Consider the following 13,074-nt stretch of genomic DNA (forward strand, 5'->3'; position numbering starts at 1 on the left):
ACCAAAAATGACTGGATCTCTTTGGATGAAAGTTCTATTCATCAGCAACCCTGCAGTTTTGTATCACAAATTATCAGGTGATCATAGCTAAATACAACTTCACCAATTATAACAGGCTCATACCTTTTATTGAACAAGCAATTCCAGTCTATCGTCTCAGAGGGCCAGTTATTTTGCCAGAACAGCTCTTCAAGCATCTGTAGATGCTGTGGACACTGCTGCAAGATCAATCTCCGTAGCAGTGGCTATGCGCAGGCTGTCACGCCTCCAGCTCTCGGAGTTTCCAACAGAGGTACACATCACTGGAAGATCTTCCCTTCAGCGATCATAAACTCGTCTCAGAAACCATGGATGAGTCTCTGCACATGCTGAAGGGGGCTACCTTATGATGCCTGCATATATGTACATCTACAAATAAGAGAGGCTTAGTTGTCAGACTGTCCAGAGATCACATCCTGCTCAGTTTTCGGATTTCATAGATCCTCTGAACTCTCCACAAAGAGGCACAGATTCCAGAGACAAAGAGCCACTCAACTATGCTTCTCAACCACCCAGGCCTCATCCAAGCAGCAGTTTTGATGGGTTGGTCAAGCATTCGAATCCTCCCATACCTCTGGGGTGACAGTTGTGCCTATTGGCCCATCTTCTTCATTTTGGGTATCTCCTCTTCAGTTTTCAGCGGCCTTGGAAATGGATCCTCATAGAGGTCATACCCTTGGACTACACCATCCATCTCTACCTTCCACCTTGCCATCATATTCTTCTTCTCATCAAGGGTAGAGTAATCAGGGTTATGATGGACAACGTGTCCTGCATATTCTGCACCAACAGGTTTGAGGAAGCAAGGTCCCCCTCCTTGTGCGCTGAAGCTATGAATCTATGGAACTGATGCATAACCCATATTTCAGCAGTTTACCTCCCAGGCATTCAGAATACCACAACCGATGCTCTTAGCCAGCACTTTTCAAGACACTTAGTTGTGGTAAAATTCAGTAATTAGTGCTTTTAAAGGCAACTTTTGTTTGTTCATTTGTCGTTTGCTTCTCAAGAAATGGATCTAGGGCTAGTAAAAGTGCTTAACTTATGTACTAGTACTGTGGAGGAGGGAGGGAAGGTAAATGCACATATACCTCTGTATTTGAGCAAAGATAAGAGTAGGTTTATTAAGTAAAAGTTTATGCATTTCTATTTTAGTGAAGTTGTAATGCAAACAATGTTCTGTAATTTAAATAAGAAACTCCTTGTGTTTAATATCGGGCCATTTTTGCAGGTGGCATACATTGGGGTAGCACTATTGACTTTTGTGGAACTATGGTGAGTTACACCAGCTGAGGATCTTTGTCTACAGTGCACTCTTATGCAGCCTTACATTTGCCATGTAGGAAAAGATACCATCAAATTTAACATACCACGGGATGTGTCGTGAAAGGCTACAGGAAATGTGCTGACCACTAGTACGTACCTAACATGCAAAAATACATTTTGCTGCAAGAATTTTGCTACAGCAGAAGCAGCTGGGGTGAGGAGTTGAGGCAGATGTGTTTTGTGGCTCATTGTCATGGAAGAATATCATGTGGAATATGCCAGTGGAACTCTGAATCCTTATTTGGCCCAAGAGGTTAGTACAGAAGTTTTGTTACGACTTCGACTTTTTAAAAAAAAAATCTAGTCATGTTTCATGAATGCTTATGTAACCATATTAAATGTTAGTATATCTACAAAGAAAAATAATACTTCGTAAATAAACAATGAGTTTTTTCCCTCCTCCTCAGCTGATTAAAAAGGTATGTTTACAGTTAAATTAAGACTCATAGTTGTGTAACTCAAAAGCACTCAGATATGCTGCCTGGGCCAAAAAAAAAAGAAAAAAAAAGAAAAGAAAAGACTTATTTCTGAATCTTTTCTATAAAACACAAATATTGTAGTACACAAGAATTTAACATCAATGAATTTTTAATTAAAGCAGTTTTGTCATGTGATCTCTCCTCTCCTTGTGCTTTGTATCTGGAATTTAGAAATCAATAGCTAGATAAAATGTCTCGGAAGTATAATTTGACATTACATCAAAAGATTTAGGGGGACTGATGGTTTTGTTTAGTTTAGAATTCAAAATTATAATGGATCATCCTGCAAACTGCATAGATTTGGTCAGTATTTATAAGCTGAGTGAGCAGAAATCTATATTTTAGACTATCTCAAATTGTTCAATTACTAAAAATGGAATTTTTATGTGTATCTTGTCACACACACACACACACACACACACACACACACACGGCTCTCTCTTATTTAGAGGAACCAATACTGATTTTTTTTTTAGTTACAGAATTATTATTGACTCAAAGTAGAAAACAGAAACACTTAATGCAATCATGTACAAATATTAATTGAATATGGGTCTCCTCCAATGCACTCCATAGTGGCCTCATGCGGTCCCCTAGTTCCCCCACGGGTTCCTCACATAAATTGCCACACAACCTTTATGTCCATTCACAACAGCTCTTCTTGGGGTCTGGATTTTTTCACATAAAATAAACTTAAAATAAAACTAAGTCCCAAAACAAAGTCCATCGATTTACCCTGTTATCAGGTCTCTCCCAAGCCTTTCCTGCCTGTAGACTCTCTTGGGTGAGACCTGATAACAGTTCCAAGTTTATCTACTGGAGCCCACTCGCTCCCAGCAGCCTCCATGCTTCACTGGAGTCTTCATGAATCTCCCAACCCCTACCCCCAGACATGGATTTGTGCAACTCTTGAAGGGGAATTACCTAATTTCTACTCAGGCATGCCTCCAGGCCCTTAAGGGGCAAGCCCCCCAGGAACATTCCTAGATAAAAGTGACATAGTTAAAAGATTGCTACAACTGCTCTTTCTTGGCTTAGATATTAAGGTAATCAAGTAGTAGTAAATATAATGGTAGTAATTAAACATGTATCACTGTGATAACTTTATAACACAGGAATAATCTTTCTTTTTTGTTTATATTTAGCTTTCTGTCACCATGCAAATTTCATTGTAGAATCGAGCCTAAACTATGTTGGGAGTATTATTTTCTCCTCTTATTGAGCCTGCATAATTCCCATTGGCATTAATGAAAAGTTGTGTGTGCACATCAGGAGGAGAATTTACACCTCTGAGTTCCTTATCCTGAAACCTTTAGTTTTTGGATAATGCTTGACTGCTGTAGCATACATGTTAACAGGCTAGAATCTCACTAAGAATGACTATAAAACGTGCACTGGTACACTGTTCTTAATTTTGAGAACATTTGCACCTCACACTCTCAAATTCCAGCACACGCATTGTCATCTTCAGTGGCAGGTTATTAGGAATGTAAAATAAATATGTACTGAAAAATATTGTACTGCTAGCCATGTTGCTTTTGCTCTGAAATTTGCACGTAAAACCTCAGTGGATTGACAATCTTGCAGGTTAAAAGGACTAAATTACATTTGTTTCTTATTAGGAGTCATTTTTAATTACAATGGATTTAGAAACATTTCAGCAATGTCACTACTGTGAAGAATATTGACTCTTGAGCACCAGTACCTGGGATTCTCAAACACAATAACAAGCTTATGTTAAATGTACTGTTGCTGCATGGAAGAATTATGGTTATAATGCAAAACGAATGGTACAGAAACATTGCGTTAAATAGGTCAGACTTAAGATTTACAAGAAAGATAAGATAAAACTGAAACCAGGTTCTTTACTGTAGATCTTGAATTGGTCTTGTATTTTGTAATAAGTGGGATGAACTTTGATCCATTTATTTTATACTTGCCACATACTCTTGTAGAATGCCGTATGCTACTAATTCACAAACATAAATACATTTTGCGCCACTCACTGATTCCTCAAGATGTTTTGCAAGCATTTTGTATGCTTTTTAGGAAGATAAAGCACGTATGGCTGAAACTGGGTTAGCAACTAAAATATGAACTAAAATCTAACATATCTGTCCTATGACCATGGACAGCACAAACAGCTCCCTTCCCACTCCTGATGCTGCCCCAGCCAGCTAAAATTCAGTGTACTGCACTATAAAGATCAGTAACTTGGAATCTGTCAAACCAGTACAGGGAATAATTTCTTGTGTTTCACCATCTTCTGAAAATATCCTGCCACAAGAGAGAACATGTAGAGTACAGGAATAGTAGCCACATCCCCACTGCACTGGTTTCATGGGGTACTGCAGCCACTGAATTCTCATATACACAGATATGAAGCCACATCCTTCAACACCCCAGCTGTCCTCTAAAATTATTTTCTGTGCTGGCCTCATGTAATCTGGCAGAGATCAGTTGCACAGTGCACACTGAACGTATCTATAATGCACTTTAGGAAGCTAAGGGCTCTGACGTTCCTAAAAATACAGAGATCAGTCTCTCCTCAACAAGCCTTCTCTCAATGGTGGAGTGTTTAGCAGTTACCAACTAGACTCAGACTTCTTGTTTTGGGGACAGTGATTGAGAAGGCAATTGTTAATGTATGCCAGATGTACTTAACACCTTTGATATTCTGGGTAGATCCCAGTCTGGGTTCTGGCAAACCTTTGGAATTGAGACTTCTATCTCATCCTCAACCACTGGTAAACCAAAGTCTTGCTGTTGGTTTGGAATTGTGCATAATGAAGCATCTTGCTACTTCAGTCAAAATAGTGGATAACATTTGTTACTGCGTCTTGCTACTGTGTCATAACACATACCTTTATTGATGGGATAGTGCGGCAGTAGTGAATCAGGTAAAGGCCCTCAGCATTGCTTTGGACCATGCCCTATCCACCTTTCCATCTTAAGTTATCTATGATATGTAAACACTGGGGGGCGGGTTTCCATTTTCACCTGTATTTATAGCATAGCAGTCTTGATACCCTTATGAATGATCCAAGCTCTTATTTTTTTTGTCAGAATAGCTACTCTTGGATCTGTATTTATCACACACCCTTACAATTCCCCCCCCCCCCGTTTGTTTTATGTGTTTGTATTATAAGAGGGGTTTATTTTATTATGTTTTATTTGCTGTACACTGTTTCAAACATTTTGAAAGGGGTAAGGGACTCTATGAATAGAAATGTTATTCCACAGAGTACAGGAGTGATGTATGACAAGTGAAACTACTTTGTAGTAATTCTGTTTGTCACAACTGTTATCTCCTTCCTGCTTTCCCTTTCTCTTCTGAGTTCAGTTTTTAGTAATATTTTATCATCTTTTTGCTGTTAGTTGTTTGGGAAGCATCAGATCAGTGAGAAGAAAGTGGAGGTGGTTTGTACATGGTTTTTGATGATTGACAGTCTTCTGGCCTCTTGAATCCTAGTGGGTGGGGACAGAACACACTCTCCCTCAGACAGCGAAGGAAGAGAAGATGACTAGAGCAAACAGAAATACCAATGCTGTAAGTAATTTTACCAGTTTTGACAGACAGCTGCCATTATAGTTTATTTTCTGCTATTTGCCACATTTGAGAAAACTATTGTTTTTTCCAATTACTTACAGCCTGTTCTGAAGTATGATTCTGAATACTCCATTCCCCACCCACTTAGTAAAACACATCAAAGAGACAATGATGGACTGATAACTGTACTAGTATAGCTTGTTTTCATCAATTATCATTTGTGCTGTTGTCAACAGTGAGTGGTGGTTTTTGAATTGTAAAAGGTACTCAGCTTAGTTGTTTCCTTCTGCATAAACTTGTTTAAAATGTTACATGACTGACTCTATCTTCATTCAGAGTAAGTGCATTTCAGAAGTTGCACAAACAGGCTTTGTGTACAAAATGTAAGATTTGTCCAATATATATTCATTTGGATTTATTAATTGGCAGCACTGTTTCGTTGCTAGATGCAACTGGCCATGAAAATGTTTAGGGCACTGGTTTCACACTTGGAGGATTATTTATCTCTGTTCTTGATTATTTGGGGGGGGGCAACCTTTCCATGTCTCTCAAAGGTCTTATCTATGAGATGTAAACAGTAATTGCTGCAAAGTTCTTGCTACAAAAACATAACTGAGAGCCTGAGTAAAAGAAGAGCTTTAGCAGGGAAGAGCTTTAGGAAGAGACTTGCTAGTTTTCTGCACTTGTTCTGTTATTTGTCTTATATATGCTACATATTATTGTTATACAAACATAAGCTGATATTGTATTTTGTTTGATAGAATTTAAGTAGAGCCTTTAAAAAAACACAGCTGTAAAGTCTCAACTTATCTCCAAGTTTCTCATGTTGAATCTGTTACAGAAACTCTTGTGTACAGGTAGATGCTGTTTTTAACTAGATTCCTCTATATGATGCAGTGTGCCACCAGTGACATGAGCCTTGTGAACTAGATAAGCATCATATTTAATGAAGAAACAAAACAGTAAACTTTATTTCACATATCACAAAATTTAATATATCTTCATTTACTACCATCTACATTCATAAAATATGAACTATTTTTAACAGATGGTATTTTAATAAATAATTGCTTTAAAGTACAGCAATTTAATGAGAACTAATTAGCTTAAAACCACACACACAATAGTTTTGGAGCCCGTAGGGCTTACAAATAGAATCAGATGTCATTTTACTGTAGAAAGGCTTGCTTAACACCTGTACCTAAAGAATATGATAGTGCCAGAATGACAACAAGTTAATAAGCAACAGGGCAAAAATATAAATTATAATAATTAAATATATAAATAAATAATGTAGCAGTTACAGTAACAAATGCTATCCACTATTTTGACTGAAGTAGCTAGTGACTTTTCACTGTAACCATACTAGAGTACATAGACTGCAGAAGTTTCCGCAGTCCTTCAAGAAACTCTTGAGTGGTCTTCCGTTGGCAGCCTTCACATTCCTGTGTTGTGCTTTTCTGCAAAGAAAATATTTATGTAGTTAATAATTGATTAGTGATAGCTCTGTCATTGACTAGAGTCAGTGGTAATGCATGAACCTGTGTATGCTGAGTTTCCTTCCAAAATGAAGCCCAGAATGTTTTCAGGTTTTTACTTTTTGCTAAAGTTATGTATTCATATAGTAAAGTAAGCCACACATAGTGGGATGCTCTGCGGCAGTGAAATATAGCACAACGGCAATTTATTAACTTTCAGTAATAACAAAGTTGGTTAATAATCCAGCTGAGGCATGTTTCATTGTCTAACCGAAGCCTGAGCGATATTTCTAAAATATCAGGTGGCCCCCTCTAAGCCATGTTTTCTGTGTTATTTTTTAATCATAGTGGGATTTGGCACGTGGTAGCTTTAGCAAGTCCTGCTGCATAGTGTCCCTTATGTTCAGCATTAGAGACTGCAGAGTCAGGTACTTGCTGTCCAGTCCTGGAAACCGTTGTTCATGTGAGGATTCTTTACTCTGCCATAAGCAAAGATTTGCAAGACCAGGCACATTGACCTTAGTCATAGTCAGGTTAATAAAATTAATTAGAAACCCATATTACAGAAAATTTTGATTGTAAGCATTATATAACTTTAAAAGGACAAACCATACCTTGTCCTAGTGGATTATCATGCAAATATACATTGCTACATATTTAAAACTTTAGACATTTTGCTAGCTATTACAGTGCCAGTAGGTCTCAAGAAAAACTAGTACACATCTGAAAAACAATAAAATGTATTGGTCTCAAGATTGGTATTCAAGATTAACTTAAATGGTTTCATTTTCAGTGAAGAAACTCTACTTTGCCACTGTATATAATCAAATGTGAAGTTCCCATCACCAAGATTTCTTCTTTATTCTAGTTAAAGGACAGGAAAAAAGAGAGGAAAAATACCCATTGCAGCCTATGGGGAATTTTTTTCCTGTATTGAGCCTTAAAACTCTGCTTTAAAAAAAATCAGATTTGGGTTACCATTAAGCTACACATTTCTTTTTAAAAGCATCCAACCCAAGTAAAAAAGAAAAACTTTTGTAAGAGGCTGTTTAACTTGAATTTTCTTCTTTGCAGTGCAACAACAGAACCATATTCTTGGTTTTCTATTGACGGAAAATGTCAATAGGAGCTCAGATCCTGTAGTGATGGGAGTAGTCTAGATATATTAGATGGAAAAAGACGTTGAGACAGATTATGGGAGTGTCAGATGAGCAAATAATGCAGTGTTGGGTCCACTACCAGCAGATAAATTTTTCTCTTTCTAGTTGATATTCTATCAATTTCTGAATTTGTGTGTAAAATTGTGTAAAAATGAATCCTTACCACAGAAACACCAAGACATTTCATGATACGATCAATACTATTATTAACCATAACATCGCCTTCGCTTTCTTCTTTTAAAGTGTTCATTTCAGCCATGTAAAAGCCCAAGGCCTCCATTCTGTGCTCCTCCTAAAATAAGAAGGAAAATCATTGCTAAGTATGATTGGCCTTTACTGGGGCCAGCAAAAAATGTAGTATTTGAATAGTGAATACACCTTGATTTATTTTACGCTAGGAAGAAGTTTATACTGTATATCATTCATCTGTGCTCTTTAAGGTCAGACTATAAGAAATTAAAAATGGGCTCAACTCTAGTATTTTCTTGTAGGCTTGTGCTGCTCCATTTGGAAGTCTGGTCAATGACTGCAGGATTCCTTGAGCGTAGGAAAATCCTCAGGTGGCACACAGCTGCTCTTGCAGCTCCTACACTAATACTTGGTCCTAGCTTGTGGTGTAGGAGGTATCATCTGGAAAAGGGCACATAGCCTTAGCCCCTGTACCTAAGGTTGATTCCCAGCTGCTGGATGGCTCCTTTGGGCCATTTCCAGTTGGTGTAAATTAAAGCAGGCTGGCTGATCTGTTTCATTCCTTGGACTGACCCGGCCCCTAGATTCAGGGGGAGTCATCTTTACACAACCATCACAAGCTGTGCCAAACACAATTTGAGCATATCACATGATCTGCCCCAATAAATTGACTTTTTTTAAAAAATCTAAACCAGAAATTCTTAGTGTTTGATCCAGTGAGCACATGAGTAAAATTACTCTAGTGAGGAAGTCATTGCATGTTGAGGCTTTAAACCTTTACTTAAGCAAACATCTCATTACCTTCGAAGGGAGTTCTGTAATTAGGGATTTACATAAAAGTATAAATCAATTAATTGTCTGACATCTTCCAACACTAATATACTTTCTCAGCATGTTATCTAGGTAGGTAAGTATTATCCCTATTTACATAAAGGAAAAGCTAACACTAAAGTGGTTGAGTGACTTGATGACAGAGAGTCTGTGGAGAGCTGGAATTACAATGCAATTCTGTGCTGTGTATACTAGATCACACTGGGGAAAAAAGCAATCTCAATGACTTAATGAGGGTTCAGAGCAGAAAGTTCTTGTGCAATTGGATATTTATGATAAAATACATACATAATCTATTATTGTATAACGAGTATAAATAAGTATTCAGAGCTAAAGGTATCTGAGCATGGCCTGATGAAGTTTCACTCCTGGAAAGAGCACATGTAGAATTTTAAAACCAGAAAGCACAATCACTTTAATCTGTGATGTTATATAAGATCTGTAACACGAACTGCTTGTGTCTGCACATACAATTGGGATAAAATTAGACTATACTTTGTGCCAGCTTCTGCCTATATTCTTAAAAATGAAACTGGCATTTTTTAAGTATCACCTCACACTAAAGACTATTCTTCCTGTTTGTGCTGCTGATTTAACAGTTAATATCACCTGCTGCATATTAACCTGTGGCCCAGTAAATCACAAAATAAATTATTTTCTTGTAAGAATTAATTCAACTGCAGTGCATTCAACAGAGCAAACTAATCTTGCTCTGTTCTGCTGTTGCACAGAGCAATGAGATAGCATTGTTACATCATGTTTTTCTGATGTCAGACAACATAAAGCAAAAACACAAGTAGAATCCCAAACACTGGGTTCGTACAGTGAAATCATGCTCCAAGTGTTGGTCAAGTCTTTTTTCTTATCTCTGCCTTTTCAGAAAAGGTAAAATGTTGATGTGAATTAATAGCACACATACTTGGAAAGGCTCTTTAAAAGATAACACAAAAGTTTATACTCACAGTTGAGAAGTCCTCTGGTGTGTAAAAGCCATCATAGTCAATATTCTATGAGAAAAATAGGAGTTAATTTTTTCTGCAAAAAGTAAAATAAAAAAAATTACAGTACAAATTTAAAAAGGAAAAAAATCCACTTACTTTGGTCATTTTTTCTAGCTCGATTACATCATCAATTGCACATTTTAGATACTCTTCGTTTAGTAAGGTGAATGGTGTACCGTTTGGTGAGGTGAATGGTTTACCATTTGCTGCAATTACAAGCAGTAGTGGAATATAGCAGGTGACCAATACTTTGCACATTATAGCAGTGTTCTAATTTACTCTGTGTCAGTATCCAAGTTGTAATTGATAGAGCTGATAAATTGTCCTTCAGCTGCTTGGTATATATATACTCTTTAATTCCGGAAAAAAAATTATGGGGGCGTCCTGTTAAAGTGTTGGCTTATTACACACTTTTTCATATGTTCTACCTGTGTGGCAAGAATCATTACTTTTGTTTTTCCTCCTCTGATGACACTTTGGAATTTCTTTAAAGCCTCATAAGCAGTGAAGGGATGTAGGTAAAATCCCTCTTGGTGTAATAGAAGCCCACACTCATGGTAGTACCTCTTCACGATATGTATATGAAACACTTTTTCCCCTTCGTTCACTGTCACTCACCTCTCTCTCCATATAGACTATACCAAGCTATAAGCACGTGAAATGTTGATCTCAATCTGTATAATTAACTATAGGGTGTATGGTTTTTGTAAATTTACATGTCATTCATTTATACAAACCAACAGATTTAATGTGGCACAGAGAAGAGAAGTGAAATGTACAGATAAAAAGAGAGAAGAAATTTTATTTTGTTTTTAGAATTGTTGATTAAACAACAGGAAGAAAGTTAGCTTCCTGTCTGACAGTGGTTTCACCTGTCATCTTTTGCAAAAGACAGCTAATGCATGTCACAATCAACTTGGAAACTGTTGTAAAACTAACCCCCTCCCTACCAAGGATCCCTGGTTTTGGGATGGTTATTTAAAATTTATTTTTTATTGATGTATGACTTACTGATATTTCTCTTCCACCATCTGCACCTCCGCTCTCTTTTTCAACATGTGATGAAAAGCCAGGGCTTTTGCTTTTTTTTTTTTTTAAAGCATGTCATTTTGCTTTTTGGATATTTGCATATGTTTCTCTGTCATGCTGGTTTTTGATTATCTTGTTTCTTACTGAACCTCCTACCTTGTTTCGTATATTAAAGTTAGGAGGAGACTGTTTTACAGTGAATTTGACACGGGGCTCCCATGTTGCAGTATCATAAATTGTCACTTCCACCCACCCTCAAAATGCCTACTGCTGGCTGAAGAGTGCTAATTGTAAATTTACATTCAGTTCTGTCCACCTTGAGCTTAGTCCTGAGCCACATACTCCCTCTGTTGCACAGAAGCCCCAAACACATTGGAATGGATGCAGTTCTTGTGTATAGAGGAGCAGACCCTGGAGAGGCCATGCAGAGGGACTCTACCCCTTAAATTCTCTAGAGCTTTGCCCCTGTTGACACTTGGCCTGTCTTAAGGCTTGCCTGAGAGCAGGACTCCCATGCAGTTAAGATAAAGATGTCTAACAAAGAATGGACTTTTACTGTGCAGTAACCCTTAATGTATTTTGAAAGATGTTTTAAGATCTATATATATAGTATAGTGTACTAACTGCAAGCTATATACTGCATGAAATTATAAAAAGAAAAAGGGCATAAACACTGACTAACTGCCAGATGTTGAAACTGTTGAAAAGTTGCAGGCAGGGAACCTTGGAAATAGCCTCAGATAAGAAATATGTACCGAAAAGAGGAAATAGGTAAGGATCACACTGATACACAGTAAGGATAACAAAGGTGTAATTGACCCAAAATCATAAGGAAAGTAAGATCCATCTATAGACTGGACACAGATTGTGAGATAACTACAGGGAAGGTTTCCCACAGCTGTTGGTAACTGTATGCCTCTGTTTATGTGCGGTCTTTGAATTTATTAATCAGTTAGATAAATCAGCTTTGATTACTGAGGTTTGTTATTATTAAACTAATCCAAACTCGAGAACCTCTCTCACTAAACACATAATCACAGTGAAAATTTTTATCAGTTATTGGTTATCAATAAATTTATCAGCAAATAATTGATAATCCACAGTAGCATGGAGGAATAAGGGTAGGATGGAGAAGTCAGCGATATATATCCATGCACAGGCGGGTCGTAGAGGGGAGGATCTAGGCATGTGATCCATGCTTTCACCATCTCCAATCTGGGCTGTTGTAACAGTCTCGCATTGGACACAACCAATACTGAAAGGTTGAAACTGGTACAGTATGTAGCCGCTTGCTTCACTAGCAGCTCAGATTAATGCACACACATCACACGTGTATTTCACAAACTCCACTTGCTTTCTATTCACTTCAATTTCTATTCTATTTCTAGTGTTCAGTCTTAGTTCTGATCTACCAGGCACTTGTTGCATTGGGTTGCAGCCACTGCAGAGGCTGCCCTCTCCTCCATGATCCTGCACGACAGCTGAGCTCAAAAGATAAACCCAGAGATCTTGAGGCTATCGCATGCTTGTAAGTGTAACTCCAGCTGTGGAACTTCTTGCCCACAGAAATCAGGCTGAGCCCATGCTCTGTGATGTTGAAACCAAAGTGTAAAACCTTAGATTGATAGGAGGCGTGCAGAAGTTCCAGCTGCTACTACAGCTCATAAAATGCACTAGTGTTACGGCTGCCTGGCTGCTTCAAGTGTCCCCTAAGAAAATATTTGGAAACGCTGGTTTCTGAATCTGAGATTTTTCTTGTGTAGTTTTACCATAAATTGGGTTGCCTTATAAGCACACGCGCTTGCTTTGCCATACTCACTTATGAGAATGTGATGGTGCAGCTCACACTTTTTCAGGCGGTTAACATCGACTTACCATAATGGCCCATATATTTTTAAAGACAGAAAATGTGGCGAAGAGACCGCTGAATGTTTGAGAAGTAGCCAGTGTGAATGCACGTAAGGATGCTAAGGTGATTCATGTTCAGAATTG

The sequence above is a fragment of the Natator depressus genome, chromosome 4 (assembly GCF_965152275.1).
Source record: "Natator depressus isolate rNatDep1 chromosome 4, rNatDep2.hap1, whole genome shotgun sequence".
Classification (NCBI taxonomy): Eukaryota; Metazoa; Chordata; order Testudines; family Cheloniidae; genus Natator; species Natator depressus.